The sequence below is a fragment of the Macaca thibetana genome, chromosome 20 (genome assembly GCF_024542745.1).
Source record: "Macaca thibetana thibetana isolate TM-01 chromosome 20, ASM2454274v1, whole genome shotgun sequence".
NCBI classification, from domain to species: Eukaryota; Metazoa; Chordata; class Mammalia; order Primates; family Cercopithecidae; genus Macaca; species Macaca thibetana.
Genome location: NC_065597.1, coordinates 2,001,035 through 2,006,724, shown reverse-complemented (window position 1 = coordinate 2,006,724; position 5,690 = coordinate 2,001,035). Strand labels below are relative to the sequence as shown.

The 5,690-nt window shown below is 45.6% G+C and overlaps 1 pseudogene; it reads right to left on the bottom strand.

Moving 5' to 3' along the window:
* Positions 1–2,535: 2,535 nt before the first annotated feature.
* Positions 2,536–3,575, bottom strand: LOC126944968 (gem-associated protein 8-like; annotated as a pseudogene).
* Positions 3,576–5,690: the final 2,115 nt, after the last annotated feature.

Genomic DNA, 5,690 nt, shown 5'->3' with positions numbered 1-5,690 from the left:
GTTATGGTCTGAATGTTTGTGTTCCTCCAAAATTTATATGTTGGAACTTAATCCCCCATGTGATTTTATTAAGAAGTGAGAGCCGCTGGGCGCTGCGGCTCACCCTGTAATCCCAGCGCTTTGGGAGGCTGAGGCGGGAGGATCATGAGGTCAGGAGATCAAGACCATTGGCTAACATGGGGAAACCCCGTCTTTACTGAAAATACAAAAAAAATTAGCCAGGCCTGGTGGCACACGCCTATAGTCCCAGCTACCAGGGAGGCTGAGGCAGGAGAATCGCTTGAACCCAAGAGGCAGAGGTTGCAGTGAGCTGAGATCGCACCATTGCACACCAGACTGGGTGACGGAGCAAGACTCCGTCTCAAAAAAAAAAAAAGAAGTGAGGCCTTTAGGAGGTGACTTAGGAATAGTACCCTTTAAAAGAGGCTTGAGGGGACCCCCTTAACCCTTTCACCACGTGAGAATACAGCAACCAGGCACTATCTTTGAAGCAGAAAGCAAGCCGTCACCAAACTCTAAATCTGCTAGCACCTTAATCTTGGACTTCCCAGCCTCCAGAATTGTGAGCAACAAATTTCTGTTATTTGTAAATTACTCAGTCTAAGGTATTTTGTTATGGAAGCCTAAATGAACTAAGATACACAATAAGGTAAAATTCACAATATCTGGCATCCAATCAGAAACTAACAGAAACGCAAAGAAGTTTTTTAAAAATACAAACATAATGAGAAAAAGTAATCAAAACTGACCCAGAATTGAGACAGATATTTGAATTTTACAGGCAAAAACATTAAAATGATTATTATACCTTCATTTCACGTGTTTAAAATTTGAAGTACAAAAATAAAATATATAAAAAGACTCAAATCTAACTTCTAGAGATGCGAAAATGCAATGTATCACATGGAAAATATATTGGATGGGAGTAATGGCAGATTAGACATTGCAAAGAAAAGATCAGTGAATTAAAAAGGCAGCAATAACAACTATCCAAAATGAAACACTGAGAGACAAAAGTAGTAAAAGTAAAAGATGGTAGTGTGTGCCTGTAGTCCTAGCTACTCAGGAGGCTGAGGCAGATCACTTGAGCCCAGGAGGTAAATGTTGTAGTCAGCTATGATCGTGCCACTGCACTCCAGCCTGAGCAACAGAGCAAGATCCTGTGTCTAAAAAATGAATAAATAATAAATAGTGTGAGGTGACAATGACCAGAATGAGAAGTGAGCTGAACATTGAGTATGATCAAAAAAGGCTGTTTTACCTCACAAGAAACTAAATTTATTAGTTTCTTGACCCATGACATAGTAGGTGTCATGCATGAAGAACGCAGCATTAGCCAGACATATAAAGTCTTTGAACCGTGGGAAAGTGTCTTATCTTCTGAGTCTTAAGTTCACCAAGTGTAAAATAAGAACTTTTTTTTTTTTTCTTTCTGAGACAGAGTCTCACTCTGTTGCCCAGGCTGGAGTGCAGTGGTGCAATCTCGGCTCACTGCAAGCTCCACCTCCCGAGCTCACGCCATTCTCCTGCCTCAGCCTCCTGAGAAGCTGAGACTACAGGCGCCCGCCACCACGCCCAGCTAATTTTTTGTGTTTTTAGTAGAGACGGGATTTCACCGTGTTAGCCACCATGGTCTCAATCTCCTGACCTCGTGATCTGCCCGCCTCAGCCTCCCAAAGTGCTGGGATTACAGGCGTGAGCCACCGTGCCTGGCCAAAATAAGAACTACTTTACACAAACTTTCTTCAGTCCTCAGATTCATACCTTCAGGTACTTGAGGGCATTCCCATTTAAATGATCCAAAAACTCAGCATGTCTAAACCATGTTCTGCCCTCTACAAACCTGTGCATCTCCCAAGTTCTAAGTTCTTTATTGAATCACCATACACATAGCCATAAATCTGAAAACATACTAAATAAATCACTTTTCTTCTCCCTTACCCACCCACACTGATCTAGTCACCAAGTCCTGCCATTTAAAAAGGAATATTATAAGAAATAGAAATACTGCATGATCCCACTTCTACACAGAATCTAAAATAGCCAGACTCATAGAAGCACAGAGTAGGATGGTGATTGCCAGAGGCTGGGAGGATGGAGGAATGGGGTGATGTTGGTCAAAGGGTACAGAAATGGTGACTTTGTAGAAGTGATTGATATGTTAATTACTGGAATGTGATGATCATCTCACAATGTCTATCAAAACATCATGTTGTGTATCTTAAATATATACTTTTTTTTGTTTGTTTCTAGGTAGTTAATGATTTGATTGACAACAGCAAAAACTACTGTAATATATACAAAATTATCATTTTATGTCAGGAGAAAATATATCATATTGGCAACAGAACATGTCCTGCCAACCACCAAGTGGCTGGCATAGTACGTCCACCCTGTGACAGGCCCACTGGGACTGTGGTGAACCTGCCTGAACCTCAGTACAAAGCCCCCTTTCCCTGAGAAATGTACAGAAGGAGAGACGAAGAGAGTGCCCCCAAAAGGAAGAGGGAGAGGCTGGGGTCCTGTGCCCCTAGCTCAGAACTTCAGGGGGAAGACCGGCCAGAACTTGGGCTGCTTTGGGTCACAGTGCTTGTCAAAGCTCAGCTGCACCAAACCTCCACGGCCTGGAGCTTGGCAGCGCTGTTCCCGTACAAGCGCCTCATCTCAGCCTGGCACTGCTCGCCGGGCCGCTCAGTTGGGGGCTCCACCAACCCGTGGGTGTTGTAGCACAGGTCGTGGTCGGCGTTCAGGTAGCTGTCCAGGCACTCTGCATCCAGCTGCTGCCGCCGCCCTCGTTCTCTGTGCCTCTCGGTTTTCAAAGTACTGGCGGAGATCCTCGGTGATTTCCATATTGCTCAGGTCACATTCTACCTCTGCATCTACCCCTCCTCTTTAAACAAAGCGTGGTCTTCTCTCGTGGATGCCTGGATCCCACTGCTGTCATGTGGATGCTGCCCAGACCCTCTGAAATGTGAAGGACTGCAGGTGGAGTCTGGCCAGGTCACATGATGGTCATAGAAGGACTGAGGATATCCAGCCTGGTTGTCTTTAGAGATTTGGAAAAGAAGTGCAGAAAGGAAGTGCCGGCTGGGAGTGGTGGCTCATGCCTGTAATCCCAGCACTTTGGGAGGCCAAGGCGGGCGGATCACATCAGGAGTTCAAGACCAGCCTGGCCAACATGGTGATACCCCGTCTCTACTAAAAATACAAAAAATCAGCCGGGTGTGGTGGCAGGCACCTGTAATCCCAACTACTCAGGAGGCTGAAGCAGGAGAATCGCTTGAAACAGGGAGGTGGAGGTTACAGTGAGCCAAGGTTGTGCCACTGTACTCCAGCCTGGGCAACAAGAGCGAGACTCCATCTGAAAAAAAAAAAGGGAAGCACCACAGAAGACTGAAACAGGATTCCACGGCCTTCCTGTAGGCATTCTGATGGCTTTGCCATCAAGCCATTGTTTGATGATAATGTTGCCAGTATCTTGCATACGCCAGATGAGAATACCAAGGCCTGGTAGCTTTCTATGTTAATGCCTTCACCACTGCCATCTCTGACTGTGAAAGTCCAAATAGACGCTGAAACTCGTGGGCGCGCAGCTTGCAGATCCCGGGCAGTGGGCGAGTAGGGGCCTAGTTTTCGTTGGAAAGACAGAGGCGGTGGGGAGTGGGGAGAAGGTGGCTGTTGCTGGGGTGACTGGAAGTGTGCTAATATATACAGTTTTTTTTAATTCTTTTTTATTTTAATTTTTATTTTTAGTTCTGGGGTACATGTGCATGCAGGATGTGCAGGTTTGTTACATAGGTAATCGTATGCAACAGTGGTTTGCTGCACCTATCAGCCCATCACCTAGGTATTAAGCCCAGCATGCATTAGCAACTTTTCCTAATACTCTCCCTCCCACTACCATACCCCCTGACAGGCCCCAGTGTGTGGTGTTTCCCAATTTTTTTTTTTTGAGATGGAGTCTCGCTCTGTTGCCCAGGCTAGAGTACAGTGGCACTATCTCTGCTCACTGCAACCTCTGCCTCCTGGGTTCAAGCAATTCTCCTGCCTCAGCTTCCAGAGTAGTTGGGACTACAGGCACACAGAGACGGGGTTTCACCATGTTAGCCAGGATGGTCTCGATCTCCTGACCTCATGATCTGCCCACCTCAGCCTCCCAAAGTGCTGAGATGACAGGCATGAGCCACGATGCCCAGCCTTTTCCCCAATTTTTATATGTTCAAAAAACTAAGTTGTCACAAATGAAGAATTTAAAAGACAAAAAAAAGTTAAAAATAATTTTTAAAATTGACCCAAAAAGGAGTGTTATGTAATTATTAAAAATAAGCCTGCCTGGTGTGGTGGCTCACCCCTGTAATCCCAACACTTTGGGAGGCCAAGGCAGGTGGATCATTTGAGGCCAGGAGTTCCAGACCACCCTGGGCAACATGGTGAAACCCCATCTCTACAAAAATACAGAAATTAGCCAGGCGTGGTGGCGTGCACCTGCAGTCCCAGCTACTAGGGAGGCTGAGATGGGAGGTTCGCTTGAGCCCGGTAGGTAGAGGCTGCAATGAGCCATGATTACACCACTGCACTCTAGCCCAGGCAACAAAACGAGACCCTGTCTCAAAAAAAAAAGAAAGAAAGAAGACCATAAAATATATAATGACTTAGAGCGATAGCCCAAAGCATCACTCTATACTACTACACACACACACACACACACACACACACACACACACACGCACACAAAATTAAGGGAAAGTAAAGTGAGAGATAGGGAGGAAGAGAGAGAACAATAGAAAGAAACCCCAAACTGTTTTAAATAGTTTCCTAAAGGATGTTGGAAATGGAGTTTTTCTTTTGCTTATCAGTGCTGGTTACATTTTCTATAATGAATATTAAACAAATAGAATTATTTTTTAATTATAGGAATTCGCTAAGGAAAAGATTCCTTTGACGAAAATATAATCAACTTCTTGGTTTCGAGACCAAGAGAAGCAGCATGGAGGAGTGTTAGGATGCAGACTCAGAGCCACTTTACTTGAGTCTGAACTTGTGCTCCGGCAACTTCTTTTTATGAAATCATGGACCATGACTGGGCCCAGTGGCTCATGCCTGTAATCCCAGCACTTTGGGAAGCCAAAGTGGGTGGATTGCTTGAGCTCAGGAGTTTGAGATCACCCTGGGTGACATGGTGAAACCCCCTGTCTCTACTAAAAATACAAAAATTAGCCAGGTGTGGTGGCACATGCTACCAGGTGTGGGAATTGGGAATTGTCCAGCTACTCAGGAGGCTGAGGTGGAAGGCTCATTTGGGCCCACGCTCTGGTAAAACACTAAATTTCCCACTTCCCTTTTTTTTTTTTTTTTTTTTTTGAGACGGAGTTTCGCTCTTGTTGCCCAGGCTGGAGTGCAATGGCATGATATTGGCTAACCTCAACCTCCACCTCCTGGGTTCAAGCAATTCTCCTGCCTGAGCCTCCCAAGTAGCTGGGATTACAGGCACGTGCCATCACGCACAGCTAATTTTGTATTTTTAGTAGAAACGGGGTTTCTCCATGTTGGTCGGGCTGGTCTTGAACTCCTGACCTCAGGTGATCGGCCCGCCTCAGCCTCCCAACACCGCACCCGGCCCCCGCTTGCTTTTTGTTTCATATCTTCTCACTTTGCTTACACTGACTTCTTTGCCTGGAATGGACCCTCCT